Raw genomic sequence first — 17,149 nt, forward strand, 5'->3', positions numbered from 1 at the left:
GGTGGCTCATGCCAATAATCCCCAGCACTTGGGGACTGAGGCAGAGGGATAGTTGCTCAAATACCAGGCTAATCTGGGCTACATAGTAAGTCAGTCTCAGTCAGTCTGTGAGTCTGTCTCTGTGTCTCTGTCTCTCTCTCTCAACATAAAAAGAAAAGGAAGCCAGGCATGGTGACACATGCCTTTAATCCCAGCACTTGGGAGGCAGAAGCAGGTGGGTCTCTGTGAGTTTGTGGCTAGCTGGTCTACAAAGTGAGTTCCAGGACAGCCAAGGCTGTTATAGAGAGAAACCCTGTCTTAAAAACAAACAAAACAATGGGGGGATACAAAGTGAATAAAGTGTAATTAAAAAAAAAAAAAAAAGAAAAAGAAACCTGTAAACAAAATAAAACAAAACAAAAAGTCTAAGGAAAAGAATACATACACAAAAACCCTCTTCATAAATGAAATATCTTATGAATAAGTAAGCATATACTACCAGTGACAGAATTCCTTTTTATTGCAGTGGTTTACGCCACGGACTCATTTTAGTAACTTGAAAATAGCTCCTCACACTAAGTAGTAAAACTACTTCCTGAGTCACTCAACATCATCAGAGCAATGTTTAAAAATTCTGACACACCCAATAGGATAGCTATTATCTAAAAAATGGAAAATAACAAGTGTTGAAGAGGACAGGAATAATCAGAACCCTCATGAACTGCTTGCTGGTAGAGATGTAGAATAATACAGATGGTAAGGGAGAATCTGGTAGTTTCTCAAAAAGTCAAAGAATTATCACATAATCCAGCAGTAAACATCCAAACAAATGTGTACTCCCACATTCATAGAAGCATTAAATGCAATAGCCAAGAGGTAAAAACAACGAAATAGCCATCCATGTACAGACAACAGAATATTGTTTTACTGTAAGGATGAATGCAATTCTAACAGATGTTACAGTAAACCATAAAAACATTACACTAAAGGAACTAAGTCTGATATAAAAGGACAATAGTATGATTCCATTTACATCAAGTGCCTAGAAGAAAGAAAATTCAGAACAGGGATTATGAGGGGCTGGGAGTTGTGATTTAATGGACAAAGTTTCTGTTTAAGATGGTTAAATGTTCTGTAAACAGTAGTGATGGCTACACAACACTGACAATGTACACACTTTAAATGGTAAACTGAGCCAGGAATTCTGGCTCGTGCCTGTAATCTCAGTATTCATGAGGCTGAGGCAGAGAATTGCCACAAGTTTGAGGTGAGTCTTGACAACACAGCAAGTAACAGACCATCCAGGATAACTCGGTGGTAACACATAACAAACAAATGTAGAATACAATGTATATTTTACATTCTAAGCTACTGTTTTTTAATTAAAAATTTACTGTAAAGAACTTGCAAATAAAAGCTACCACACAGCAAGATTAAACAGACCTGAAGTCTATCTGTCTCAATGAACTTCTCAGAGTAGCCATACTGAAGCTGTGAGGTTCACTTTCGATTTAGACTTTTACAACCTATTATGTTTTTATGTACTTATTCATGACACAAAAGAAAACCCATGAATTAAAACTAGAAAAACCATTATCTTTATATCTTTTTCTATAACTCATGTGCCCATTACTTGAATTCCATCCTTTCTCATCACCTCATCACGAATTTTCCCTTCCTGATCTCCTACATGTTATATTATACCCATATGGACATTATGTGTATATGCATATACACACATTATAGGCCAAGAACTACAAGAGGGGATACATGGATTCCTCCTTTCTGAGATTGTTTACTATTACACATAAAAATCCATTTTATATATGTACCAATTTTCATTATCCATTTACCTGTTAAGGGACAACTAGGTTGAATCCGATTTCTTGCCATAGTGAATATAGCAACTTGCTATAGTGAAAAAAGCAATACGCACGGGGGGAGGAGTGTGTGAAAATTCCTAAGTATTTTAGGCAAGAAACACCAATGCATTATATACTATTCTATAATTCACAGACCACTGTTTATTTTCGTCTGTCCTAGTCTTTACTAATCTGTACTCAAGTTTTTTGTTTTTTTTTTTTTTTCTCACATGATTACAGGCTTCGTTAGCTACTGTCTTTTAACTATGAAGACCATCCATTCTAAAATATGAAGATGGACACTGGGCACCTTGGCTCACATCTGCTACACCAGCATTCAGTAAGAAGAGTTGAGAAGATCTCTGCAAGTTATGACACCAGCCTGGTCTATACCTAGCAAGTTCCAGAACAGCCAGGGTATGTATTGATCCCAATTCATGAAAACAAACAAAAACAGGTAGAATTGTCGCAATAACTAACTAAGTAATAGATTTCTCTAGAAGCTTAAAGGTAGTGAAGAATGAAGGATAGGAAATATGTGATGGAAGGGAAGACAGGGGAAAGGAGGAAGACAGGAGAGGCTAGTAAGGCAGAATGCTAAACTACTGATTTTGTTCCGTAGAAAGGTTACATAATGGGTGAGCCCCAGAAGACTTCCCTTGTTTGGCAACAAAGGCAGTATACCAGTCATCTAAGACCTCAACAAACCAAGACCCATCTGCCACACATGGTCCACTCTCCTACATTTCATTCATTCTCTTCAACAAGTCTTTCCCTTTCGAAAACTACTCTGTTCAAAAAAAATCCTTCTAACATTAAGCCACTGCTTCCTAATACAACACAGCGAAGAAGTCACAAGACCTTCATACCATTGAGGAAGCAAAGACTTCTGTAAGGATGCATTAGGGGAAGGTCAGGGTCTAGAGCCCCACACAACGAAGTCCTGCCCTGTGTAAGAACTTCACTACACTTTACACTTCAATAGCATCCTTTAGGCTCAAGAATTTACAGACATGTAAATTCCAAAACAGAAAATTACAATTTTTTGCTAAGAATTATTAGCATATGACCCTCATTATTTTTCAAGTTCTACTATTCTTTTTTTAAAAAGACTTATTTATCATGTATACAATGCTCTGCCTGCATGAACACCCGCACAACAGAAGAAGACAAGAGATGTCACTATACATGGTTATGAGCCACCATGGTTGCTGGGAACTGAACTCAGGACCTTTGGAAAAACAGCCAGTGCTCTTAACCTCTGTGCCATCTCTCCAGCCCCCTATTGCTAGATCTTAAAAAGACAGACAAGGCAAGATGAGACTAAGAAGACAGATATAGTATTGAGCCACTGTGATCCTTCTGCACTCCTACCCTATAAACTCCTTTATTGTATAGTCAATTCAAATATTCTATTAACCTCACAGAATTTTAAAAATGTAAGGACCGAACTAGATTTGTGACCAAAAAAATAAACAAAAAGAATAAAAGCCACATTTTGCTGAAAATCCTGAGGAACTAAATCTCAAAAGTGTTTTCTTTTGAGCCAGGAGAGATGGCTCAGTGGTGAAGAGCGCTTGTTAGCCAGGTGGTGGTGGCACACGCCTTTAATTCCAGCACTTTGGAGGCAGAGGCAGGCGGATCTCTCAGTTCAGGGCCAGCCTACCTACAGAGCAAGTTCCAGGACAGGGCTACACAGAGAAACCCTGTCTTAAAAACCAAAAAAACAAACAAAAAGGCACTTGTTATTACAGAGCACCCTCAAGTGACACATAACCATCTGTAACCCCAGTAGTTCCAGGGGATCCAAAGCCCTCATCTGACATCTGTGAGCACCAGGCACATACATACACATAGGCAAAATACTCACACACATAATAAAATCTTTTTTAAAAAGTGATCTTTTCCCTTGAACTTGAGGACACCAGACTGTTCACACTTTTGTTGTTCAATTCCTTTGCAAGGCTAGGCAAAAATGCCCTTTTAATCCTTAACCAGTAGGGAAGACACTGACACACCTTTCTGGAGATGGAAGGGCTACTTCTTATTGCTGAAAACTAATGACTAGAAGACATTAGGGGCATTCTGTAGCTTGAGTTTTTACATTTAAATGGTTCCATATCACAAGGGTGGGAAATTTTCTTAACAGAAGCAGAGAATGGCTTTCCAACCCAGGTACACTTAATGATTGCTATAGACAAAATATTCTGCTTGTGTGTGTAATGCAGTTTACAGATTTAAAGCACATGATGGAATCTGGTGAAGTAACAGGAGTCACTGTTTTGATAAAATTATACAGGTCAAAGTTCACCACTGTCCCATGTCATCCATTTTACACTAACTAAAACCAAACAAACAAAACACTTCAGCAAGAGATCTGCCTAAGATTAACTAAATGATACCTATGAACAAACCTACAACCACAGACTCTCTACTCTCAATCCCCTATTGTCCCAAATTCTCTTCAGCTTCCACATATGCATACATGTGCCTACCATCTTCAGCTTGGGTATCTCTGTGCTAATATCCCACCACCTCACAGACACTATGCCAGCAACTCCAACAATTCGTTCCTATTATAAAACAAAGCCATCTCTCTTTCTCTACTGGTATGAAGGACTGATCTCAGTTTCCACTCTTCCCTAACCACTTTACTAAATTATACTGCTGATTTTAATAAATAAAGATTCACTAACCACACAAATACACCCACGTAACTTTAACCTTTACTTGGTTCTCGTCAGCCTGAATCATTCTAACACCTGCCTATACAATTTTCCTCTCTCTAGATCTTAGGTTTCACTTCCTTTTTTTTTTTTTTTTTTAACTTTTATCTTTCTTTTTTCCTCCCTATCTGCCTATCTATCTATCTAGTTATTTTGAGACAAGGTTTTATTGTGTGACCCTGGCTGGCCTGGAAATGGAACTCACTATGTAGAATAGACCAGGCTGGCCAACTCACAAGGATCTTCCTGTCTCTGCTTCTCTCTGCCTCTCTGGGATTAAAGGTGTATGCCACCACACCCAGCTTATATCCCTAAAGAAACTCCAGCTGGCCTTGAATTCAATCATTCTATCTGTTCCAGCTGAATGCTAGATTACAAGTATATTCGAATACACTGGGCATGAGGCCCCATTTTGAAATTAATCTCCCTTGCCTGCCAGATCTTATTTAGCACTACACTGCTAAGTCTACTGTAATGTCTAAAATATTCAAGATAATAAGTGAAACAATCTTCCTAACCCTATCACCCACTTTAAATAAACATGAGTATTAGACTGATCTCAAAAGTTTCCCTGGCATCCTTAAGGTACTTACAACCCAACTTCACTTCCCCTAAGGATCTCCAACAGTAAGACTTTGGCATCTGTAATTCTGCTCACGTTTTCCTTCTTGCTTTCACTGACAGTGATGTCTGTAGGACTAACCATTATAGTCCTTTGTCTATTTCACTATAGTGCCAAAAGCAAGGCTTTTTGTGGGATAAAAATTGGACAGCTTGGCTGACAATGAATGAAAAATCTCCAAAGACCACAGATCCTTGGGGACAGTGAGTCAGAGGTAAAGCACTCTGACTTTCATACTCAATGATGTAATTAAAAAGAAGTCTGACATTCAATACTTACTTATTGAGTACTCTGTATATGTGCCAAAGTATCTTATAACAGCTTCCTAATTTGTCTTTAAAACAACAATATCAGAGAGTAAAAATATTAAAAGTTCAACTCTTGATTTTTTTTTTTTAATTCCCAGAAGCTCTGTATGAGTTGATTTTAGAGACCTGCAATAATTCTTCTCTACGGAGGAGAGAAGGCAAAGGAATAGAATTAAAAAAGTAAAAAAACCAACAACCTGGGCTTTGAACTGATATACATGTCATTTATTCAGACTGTTTAGAATAATTCCTCTCCTTTAACAGACAATTTTCTCAATTGTTCTACAAGAATCGACAAAACACAGGAAGAGAAACAGTATGATTAAGAGCAGCAGCTTAAAAACCATCACTGGTGCCAGGTACAAGGACTCCAAGTATGCACCAAGACAAGAAAACCCCTGAAGGTACCCTCACAACTCTAGTAGCCCTGTTCTCAGGGCAATGGGCTGCTCTGCAAAACTTACTGTTCCCCTCTTTTTTGGATTTCACACTCTTTAATGATAACACAAGCTGTATCATAAGCATGACACTAAGGCAACAAGGTTTGTAACAGGTTACAGACACAGGCCTAGAGGAACTAAGGAGTGAAGTTTGCTGTCACCTCTTTTCAACTCAAAGACAAAAGCTGAGTGTTGTTCTAACTTAGTGTCCAGAAAGACTTCCATGAGAAGGACTCTAGATTAAATAATCTGCTTAAGATGGGACATAGTGGCCTAAACTTGCAATTCCAGCACTAGGGAGAGGCGGAGGCAGAGGCAGCAGCAGTGGCAGTGGCGGAGGAGGCTGAGGAGGGGGCAGCAGCAGCAGCCACTTACACAACCACTAAGTTTCAGTCTGGGCTACATTAAGACTCTATCTCAAAACCTATCTCCAGGCACTAAAGAGATTGCTTAACATAAATTTGGGGCTCTTTAAGAGGACTGGGGTTTGGTTCCCAGCACCCACTTTGAGTGGCTCACAACTGCTTAAAACTTCAGCTCCAGGGGATCCGACACCTCTTTTGGCCTCCATAAAAACCCACATGCATGTGGCATATAAAGATACACACACATAAAAACAAACCTTCAGGGAAAAAAACTGGAGCTGGTGAGATGGTTCAGCGGTCACAAGTGCTGCTCTTAGAGAGAGCTAGAGTTTAGTTCCCAAAAGCCTTTTCAGAAAACTTACAACCACTTCTCATTTCACCTCCACAAGACCCCATGCCCTCTCTGGACTCGGTAGGCACATGGCACATGATACACAGACATGTACACACACATGCATGTGTGCACACACACACATTTTTTTTAATCCTAAAACAATAAAATCCAGACATAGTGACTCAAGCCTATGTCCCAATTCTTAAGAGGCTGAAGCAACTGCTCAAGGTTGAAAATTAGCCTTACACAGTAAGCTCTGGGCCGGCTTGGGCTACAGAGTGATCCTTGTCTCAAAAAAACCAAAACAAACAAAAGCTCAAACAAAGACAACCCTAACAACTCTGACCCAAAAAATATTTTCTTTTTTTAAGTCAGGGTCTCTCTATGTGGCCTTTGCTGTCCTGGACTTGCTATGTAGAACAGGCTAGCCTACTCTTTTCCATTTTTATAGTTTATTTTGTTGTTGTTGTTGTTTCTGTTTTTTTGTTTTGTTTTGTTTTGTTTGAGACATAGCCTAACTATCACATAGCCCCAGTCTGGTCTCAAACCAAGAATCTTCTGGTTCAGCCTCTAGAATGTTGTGATTACATGCAAGCACCATCATGCTAGGAAAGGGTTCTATTTCTTAATTAAATATAGAAAACACCATTCCAGACATTTAACCACCTTTTTATGTAAGAACTACTTCTTACTTTGCAGGATATTGATATTCTGTGACTAAACTGTATAGCCAGAACACAAAATAGACAATCGATAAATGAAAGCAATTTCTCAGATCCTTTCTTTGGTATTTAATCAAGTCCCTGGAATTCTGTTGTTACAAAGGTATAAACCCAAACTGAGTTCAGAATCAAATTCCAAACCTATTACAAAAACTCAGCTGCCTAGAATTAAAGTGAGGGATATGGTGGCCTAAGCCTACAATCCCACCTTCTACGGCAGTGGTTCTCAACCTGTGGGTTGCAACCCTTTTGGAGATTGACTGACCCTTTCACAGGGGTCATATATCAGATATCCTGAATACCAAATGTTTACATTACAATTCTTAATAGTAGAAAAATTGTAAAGTACAAATGAAAACAATTTTATGGGAGCCAGGCACAATGGTGCCTGTAATTCCAGCACCCAGTAGTCGGCAGGCAGATCACTGTGAGTTTGAGGCCAGCCCGGTCTACAAAGTGAGTCTAGGACAGCCAAGGATACACACAGAGAAACCCTGTTAAAAAAAAAAAAAAAAAAAAAAAATATATATATATATATATATATATATAAAATTGGGGTCACCACAACACGAAGAACTATATTAAAGGGCTGCAGCATTAGGAAGGTTGAGAACCACTGTTCTAGGAAATGGGTACAGGAGAATTGCAATTTCAAGATATAGCTCATGCACTTAAACAAGATCTCTCTTTAAAGAGGGGGCTTGAGGTATATGGTAGAGTACTTGCTAGTATGTAAGGAAACACCAGGAGCAATTCCCATTTCCCAAAAATACAATACATTCATTTACTCAGGCCTTTCAAGGTTATTTAACACTCTTGTCTCAGTTGTGACTTATGCTGGCTTAATCAGCATAATCTTGGAATTCACAAACAGTTCACAAACCTGCCAGCTAGTCATCTCTGTAATACAAAGAAACTAGCAGATAGATTACAAGGGGAAAGAACATCTTCAGAGATCACTGCTCTTATTTTTATAGTTACACTGCCTTCACCACAGATTCTGGGCAACTCACATCTATCATTCTTAAAACAGTTTCTAATAAATGGAAAGTTTCATCTATGCCATACTTATCTCAAAAAGGGTTCAAATATAACAAACAAGTGAAACAGACTATTCCAACTGTCATGAAACAGTACTGAAAAGAATCAGCAGTTATCCGAGAAGAAAAAGCAAACAACAAGAACCTGGTCCTACCCATCCTTCAGGCAGGTACTCTACAACCAGAAGAATAAAACATCTTTTTAGTAATTTGTTAGTTTTAAACTTGGAGATCTGGGATAGCTCAGCATGTAAAGGCCCCTACCACCAAACCTGAGCACCTAAGTTCAATCCCTAGAACCCACATGTTGCCCCTTCACCTCCAGACATGTGCCCTGATGAGCTCATGCTCATCAATAAAAATATAAACTTGGAGGGTTGAACAGTAAGCAATTTTTTACCCTCAGCTCTTTAAGAAGGCGGAGGGGGGGGGGGTTCACCCTAACTAATGCATCTTAAAAAAAGAAAATGTATTTCAAAGCAAAAGACTGGGTTGTCGATGTAGCTCAGAGGGATGTAGCTCTGCTGGCAGACTGAGTGCATGGACCACATATACAAAGCCCTGGGTTCTATCCCTAGGACCAAATAAACCAGACACAGCAGTGCACGCCTACAATCCCAGCACTAAGGAATACAAGCAGGAGGAGTTGAAGATCAGCCTCAACTACAAAGTGAGTTCAACGATCCCCTAAAATACATGAGACCCTGTCTGGACAGTAAATAAAATTGAAGGCAGAAGTCAATGTTTTAAAGCACAAGTCTCAAAATGGATCATAGCCAGAAATCAACACCCACAGAATGTTTCTGCTTAGCTCCACACAGATTTGCTTGGTTGAGGGAAGGTGTTTTTTTTTTTTTAACATTTTAAAATTTAAACTACCAGCACTTAATGTAGAAATTTTCAAGTTTCATATTCGTACTATTACTCTCTTGCTGGTAAAAAAAAAAAAAAAAAAAAATCAGACCCACAACACTGGGTTCAAACTCCTAAGAAGAGGACCACTGAACCCCAGTGAGACTACTTCCTCCAAACTGTGCATCCTAGCTTGCTCCACTCTCTACCCAGACCATTTACACACAGGCATCTAAGCTGAAAAACGCTCCAAACTACGGATCTCAAAAAAGCAGATTTATTAAAGTAATAAACTCCAGAAATTTTCTCTCAATAGTCCTGCAGGGATGCCAAGTAAAAGTTAGTTAATATTGTAAGTTATTTAAAAGACTAGCAAAAAATGTTTTCACCCACCACTCACAACAGCCTAAAACCTGGACCAACTCAACTCCCACTAGCTGGTGAGCAAAGAATCACTGTGGAACAGCCACAGGACGACTGACAAGGACCAAACTGGCACATAGGACATCCCAAGAAAATTAGAGGTCAGACCCAAATGACAATGTAGTGTATGACTTCATATATGAAATTCCATTGCTGACCATATCAAGGCAAAAAACAATTTTATGCCTGGGGCCAGTGGTGAGGAAGGAGGGCTAACCACAAAGTAGGCAATGTGACATTCTTAACAGTGACAGGGATATTACAGATTTTGTCACAGCAGTGACTAGATGGTAGGGGGTTTTTATTTTGTTTTTTTGAGACACGGTTTCTCTGGTTAACCTTGGCTGTCCAAGGCCCACTTTGTACACCAGGCTGGCCTTGAACTCAGAGATCTGCCTTCCTCTGCCTCCTAGAGTGTTGGGATTATACAGGCATATGCCACTGCACCCTGCTGATGGTACTATTTATTAAAATTCAAAATTCTGTGAACATTTTTTTCCTTCTTCCACTTTTTCTTAGCATGGGCAGTGCTGAGTCTGAATGAAGTTTCATTAATGTGACATTCTTTAATAATGCTGATTTTAAAGAGGTGTCTATCTGAGCAAGGAAGCACATGCCTGTAACCTCAGCACACAAGAGATTCAGGTAGGTGGACTGCCACAAGTTCAAGACCAGCTTAGGCTATAGAGTGTTTCAGACCAACCTGGGCTACAAAAAGCAAAATAAGGTTGAGTATGGTGACACTCCCTTAATCCCATACTCAGGAGACAAGTGGATTTCTCAGAGTTCTCGGCCAGCCTGTCTACACAGTGAGCTCCAGGAAAGCTCAGGAGATGAGGGCACTTACCACTAAGCTTGCTGATTTGAGTTTAATTATGCAGGACCCGAATGATGGAAAGAGAGAATGGACTCCTGTGAGTTTCCTTCACATGCACTCTATCACAGATGTGCACACACGGATACACATTCATAAATAAATGGAAAAAAAAATTTAGAAAGGAAAGGGTAAAAATAAGTACAACAGAAAATTTAAAAATTAATTAACAGGGAAGCAGAGGCATGCAGATCTCTGTGAATTTGAGGCCAGTCTGGTATACAAAAGTGAGTCCAGTACAGCCAAGGCCACACAGAGAATCTGTCTCGAAAAGATAAAAATAATTAATTAAAACTTAAAAAGCAAACTGAGGGGAAGGCTGAATGAAAATCACAGGCCACCTAGGCACCTTTAAACCAGGAAAGAAGCAAAAAGGTGGGGTGGGTCAGACACTAGCCAGAGACTAAAAGAAAAAAATAAAAACTAGAGCAGAAATTAAACGTGATGAAAAAAACATAAAATCCTAGCACCTGAGAGGCTGAAGTAGGACAAATGGCACAAGTTGGTGGACCATCTGGGCTACGAGGTAAGCCACTGTCTCAAAAAAAAAAAAAAAAAAAGTCACATAAACACACAGACCCGCACGCATGCTCATACACACATACCTCCAAAAGACAGCACTGTGAAAAGAGAACTAATCAAAGTTAGAGCATGCAGGAATGGGAGGAGACAGAGAGACCAGGAACCTAACCATGCAGCAGTCAGTCTTTTCTCCTACTCTATAGACAACTAATTTCCAAGAATATGGGCAGAAACCTACTAAAACTCAGCTTGAAGACCTACTGTAAAAGGTTGGGTGGTGGTGACACAGGTTTTTAATCCCAGCATTTGAGAGGCAGAAGGCAGATCTCTGAGTTCAAGGTTAGCCTGGTCTATAGAGGAAGTTCCAGGACAGCCAGGGCTACACAGAGAAATCCTGTCTCTAACAGGAAAAACAAAAACAAAAAACCCCAAACAAACAAAAAAACCTGTGAAAGTTAGGCTTAGTGACACCAGTGCAGTGATGAACGCCTGTAATCCCAGCACTCTGGGAGGCAGAGGCAGGTATAGCTCATAAGTTTGAGGCCAGCCTGGTCTACATACATTACAAACACATGCACACACTAAACAGTAACATTGTAAAAGTCTACCTGACATTAAACTTTTTTATTACATTTCTTTGTGTGAATGCACAAGTAAGTCAGAGGAAATCTTGTAGGAGTCTGTCCTTTTTCCACCAGCAGACTGAACTCAACAGTATCAAGCTTGGTGGTAAGTACCTGTACTCACTGAGCCATCTCCTCAGCTCCCCATTATTTGACTTTACACAACCCTGATACAATGCTAGAAGCATTGCTATTTTAATGTATTCTGAGTTTTTGTTAAAAAGATGTATTTATTATTTTTCTGTGTACAATTGTTTTTTTGCTTGGATGTATAAACATGCTCCAAATGCAAGAAGTGCCTGCTGTGGCCAAAAAAGGTGTAGGATCTCCTGGGACAGGAGTTGCAGATAGTTATGAGCTGCCATTTGGGTGCTAGAAACTACACAGGGGTCCTCTGTAAGCACAGCCAGTGCTCTTAGCCACTGAGCCATCTCTCCAGCCTTCTACACTGAATCTTACGCACAGACACCCACCCTTTAACTCCTCTCCACAACCATAAGGACATCTTTTTAAATTCTACACGAGAAGGTACATAAACATACCAAAAACCCCAAATGGTAAGATCGGCAAGCTCTGCCTAAAGTGGTGGAGCACACCTAGCACTCGGAGGCAGTTAAAGCTCTGAGTTCAAGGCCAGCTTGGTCTACCAAGTGAGTTCCAAGGCAGCCAGGGCTACACAGAGAAACCCCATCTGGAAAAACTAAAAGATCAGCAAGTTTAGCCAAGCACTGTGACATTAGCCTTTACACCTAGCATTCAAGAGGCAGAGCAGATGAATCTTTTCCAGTTCAAGCCCAGGCACCATTACATAGTTAGACTTTATCTTAAGAAAGAAAGGATATTTACGTGAAAAACAACTGTTAGAAAAGATATCAAAGCACTGTTGGTGTTGAAAGGACAAAATAATTAAACATGGTATCTCATGCCTGTAATCATAGCACCTGAGAGGTGGAAGCAAGACTATTGGGAGTTCAAGGCCAGTTTCTGCTATCTAGAGTATAAGTCTAGCCTGAGATGGTCTCCAAAAGACAGATGGGAAGATAACTGGAGTTAATCACAGAAGCTTAGAGAACTGCTTACAGAGTGACTTCAGATACAGATTTTGGGGGTAAGGTCATTAACTTGGTAAAAAGCAGAAAAGACATGGCTACTGATAAAACAGAACAGTCCTACAGGCATGAAGCAACGAGGAAATCCTCTGCAACTCTTCTAGTCTACTCTGCCCCACAAGTATGACTCAAACTAAGTAGCAAGAATCACCAACCCTGGTAAGGTGGCCCAGTGAATAAAGGCACCTGCCACCAAAACTAACAAGCTCAGTTTAATCCCGAGGACGCACACAGTAGGAGAGGGAAAACTTTTGGAAGTGGGTGTCTGAGCTTCATGGGCATGCTCTAGTGTGTATGTGACTGTACACACAAACAAATCCAACAAAAACTGTTTGAAAAAGAATTTGTGTTCCCCGCCCCGCAAGAAGGGGCCTTGTTTTGTAAAAGAACAATTATTACAAACCAGATGTGGCATGATAGCATACACGTTTAACCCCAGTATTTTCGGGGCAGAGGCAGAGGCAGGCAGATTTCTGTGAGTTCGAGGTCAGCCTGATCTACACAGTTTGTTCCTGGAAAGCCAGGGCTATGTAAAGACCCTGTCTCAAGCCTACCCCAACCCCCCAAAAACACAATTATCACAAACCAGTAAGATACAAGGCTCTTGTGAGAATGGTAGTGAACACCTATAATCCGATATTGGGAAGGGAGAAGTGGGAGGATCAGGAATTCAAGGTCATACTTCTGGTCACAGACTGAGTTTGAGGTCAGCCTGGCCAACAGGAGATCCTATCTCAAAAACAACAACAACAACAACAACAAAACAAGCTGCAGCCCGATTCAAAGCCAGCCTGGAATACAAACCAAGATGCAAGTCTTAAGAGGAGGAGGGAACACCTCTAAAGTAAATAGGACTATATCAATAGTTACTTTAAACAGTTTTAAAACACCTACATGGGTGTAAAAATTCTAAAATAGGATCATGCCCTATGCTCTTACAGTGAAACTTTTTCAAGGCAGGAGATACATTCATTGGGCCATTGATCCAATACTCTCTCAAGTGTATATTTACATCCTCTGCATTTCCCTACCTCCTGAGCACTTCAAACTCAGACAATGTCTTCAGAGGTTCACAACAGCCATGGGCTACCAGTAGGCACAGCTTGCTCTTGTTTTACTGGAATATAGCCCAAGTACATTCTCTATGCTATCTTCATATTAGTCATCACATTGCAAACTGCAGAGCTGAACAATCATTATAGAGATTATTAAATATTTACTATTTAATTCTATGCAGTAAAAAGTTCAACTAACCCTGTCCTTGGAGAGTTAGAACCAACAACTGGGCATTGTGGCATATCAATGACTCCAATAATGAAGGAAACTGAAGCAGGAAGATGAATTCAGAGCCAATCTGGGCAACAGCAAGAACTGCATCTCACAGAAACAAACAATAAGGTGTGCCAAATTTATGACCAGCCAATTTGTTACCTTGAAATGAGGCACTAGCGAATGTTCTAAAAATCAGTGTGATCCTCCCAAAACAGCCAGGTACAAACCTAACTGGAAATAGGCCTATGCAAATAATTTTAAAATCCTAACATCAATCCTGACTAAAAATTAAGCTTTAAAAGCTAACAATGAATTCAGTTTACTATGATAAGTACAACTACACTGCTAAGTGCGGTGCTGGTATACATCTTTAATCCCAGCGCTTGGAAGGAAGAGGCAGGCAGATCTGTTGGTTCAAGGCCGGCCTTGAACCTAATGAGTTCCAAGACAGTGAGGGCTACCTAACAGAGATGGTGTCTCAAAAGACAGAAATAAAAACCGTTACACTAACACAATCGAGTACCCCCACTGTCCCTTGTATTCAGTCACCAACACCACATCCAGAAAACTTTATCAGTTATCCTTTTACTTTAGCACTCACACCAACCAACAGGTTATTTTCTTCACTAAAGTTTGTTTTAGTTTGTTATGCAATGCACAGAATAACAAGGTAAATGCAGAGCTCAAAATTGCTCCTGGAAATATCTTTTTCTATTCTTACTATACCCAAAATTCCAGAGCTGGGCACAGTCAAGTACCAGCATGTAGTTCCGGCATGGAAGAAATGCTGAGACCAAGGAATTCAGAACCAACTAGACTATAAAGTGAAACCCAGTCTCAATAATAATAACAATAGTTTTTTAAAACCTCAAAGACTACTAATCTCCTTCCTTACACTTTTTAAACCCCTAAGAATACTAAGCATGTAAAAGAATTTTGGCCAAAAATAAGTTCTGGTACATATATTTACCAGAAATTATAACATAAGCAATGAAAAGTGACTTTTCAAACAAAACAGCAATGAAAAAATGCCTTAATAAGTATTCTAGGTATCAGTGAAACAACTTTTGCTGGGTTTAGCTTTAGTTATACCCTCTTATAACTGTTATGCAGTATGACAGATTGGGACTTAGCAATACAATACTTAGGGACAAAATATAGGGCTAATATTTTATTTACTATAAAAATTGTTATGTAGCTGGGTGGCGGTAGCCCACACCTTTGACCACAGCACTTAGGAGGCAGAGGCAGGCAGATCTATGATTTCAGCCTGGTCTACAGAGCTAAGTTTCAGGACATCCAGGACTGCATAGAGAAAATAAATAAATAAACTTAAATTTAAAAATATATCAAATAACCTAGGGTTATACTTTCACTGCATTAAGAAAATGGAGGCTCAATCACATAAAACTAATACCAAAGGTAATAATAACTTATTTACTGTATGTTAAGATTCTTCGGCTCAGTTCTTGAAAAGGCCCCTTGGGTGATATTTATGATATATTCCAACTCCTAAGTGCTTAAGCAATATGAGTCACAGGTTATAAGCTCATGTTAACAGAAGCTTAAATAAACATTTAAAAGCTAAATGGTGCCAAAATAACCACAACACAAATAAGTGATTTTCTAATTACACATCCACATCATTTCCCCCTTTGATGTATCTCTCAGCTGTTTTAGACTAGATAACACTGAAAATATTCTAGAGTGCAACCAAATGGCAACCATTTTACCACAGTTCACAAGAATTTAAAAAAAAAAATCCTATTTTCTGTTTTTTTTTTTTTTTTTTTTTTTAAAGGCAGACCTTGATCTCTCACCTGCTGATACTAGAAAGAAAAATAGAAAAATCCTACAAGATCCCTCAGACCTAAATACTTTTCTCATGAAGCTGATGTATGTCAACTTCCAATTTATGAGCGCAAGAGAGGCAAATTAAGACTAAAAGCACAAGGGCTTGATCTTTGAAAGGCATCCACGTTTAAAAAAAAAAAAAAAAAGGAAAGAAAGAAAGAAACTCCGCCCAGCCCTAACTTTGCCTGCTTTTCCAGTCCCGGTTTTCTCTTTGCAAAACCCAGAAAAGCAGAAGTTCCTCTGACTACCTCTACCCGAGGCCTGGTACAGAAACACAGCGCTAGTTAGCAAATACCTCCTTAAGGCAGTCTTTAGACTCAAGCCTGCTCAGAAACGGCAGAACCGTCTGCTCTCTTGGGTTAAAGGAGGCGGTTACAGGGTTTGGTGGCAGGACTTGTCAAGCAGCAAAGGGCCGAGCAAGAGGGAGAGGCCAGAGACTAAGCTCCATCTAGTCCCAGGAACCGCCCCCTGGGAGGCTAGAATGCCCTCGGTACTTCCCGGCAGTCTCCACTCGGGAGCGGCAAAGCCGGGTCGGGCTCCTCCGGGCGGCTTCCGGGGCTGCTGAGAGGACACCCCGCCCGCCCCCGGCCCGGCTCCCGCCCTTTGCCCCGTCTCCGCCCCCCTCGGTGACCCCCCCCCCCCGTCCCCTCCCATCTAATATGGCCACCCCACCCGCCCCACCCCCGGCACACTCTAACTTACTGGGGGCCCGGGGCACCGCCTCCCTGCGCCCATTGGTGCCACGGCCCCCGCTCGCCTCCTCCATTGGCCGGCATCGGCCGCCACTCGGCCAGCGAGGGCTCCGCCTCCGAGCCTTTCAAGCTGCTCAGAGAGGACATATAAACAAATCCCGAGAGGGAGGCCCCCGGCGCCCGCCGCCTCCGGGGAGGGGCCGGGGGGGATCAGCGGCCCCACGACGCCCCTGCCCGGAGTCCTCGCAGCCCGCGCCTCCGCCCCCGGCCCTCCGAGCGCCAGCCGCGCCGGCTGCCGTCACACGCCCCTCTCCTCCCTTCTCTCCCGGCCCCTCCCACCCGCTCGCCGCTCTGACAGGCCGGTCGCCGGCAGCCGCGGCCCCCCGCTCCCGGGAGCGCCGAGGGACGGGCCCGAGCGGGGCCACCCGTCCGCGCGCGCTCGCCCTTTATGTAACCGGCGGCGGCGGGGGGCGGCCCGGCCCGGCTCGCCCCCGCGGCCCCCGCTCCGCGCGCCCTCGGCCCGGCGGCCC

At 41.3% G+C, this 17,149-nt stretch overlaps 1 protein-coding gene across 2 annotated transcripts in view; it reads right to left on the reverse strand.

Moving 5' to 3' along the window:
• Positions 1-17,149, reverse strand: part of Crebrf (CREB3 regulatory factor) — a 57,334-nt gene that overhangs the window by 39,628 nt on the left and 557 nt on the right. The gene's annotated exons all lie outside the window — the stretch shown is intronic.

The sequence above is a fragment of the Psammomys obesus genome, unplaced genomic scaffold (genome assembly GCF_907164565.1).
Source record: "Psammomys obesus unplaced genomic scaffold, mPsaObe1.curated_primary_1811, whole genome shotgun sequence".
Taxonomy (NCBI): Eukaryota; Metazoa; Chordata; class Mammalia; order Rodentia; family Muridae; genus Psammomys; species Psammomys obesus.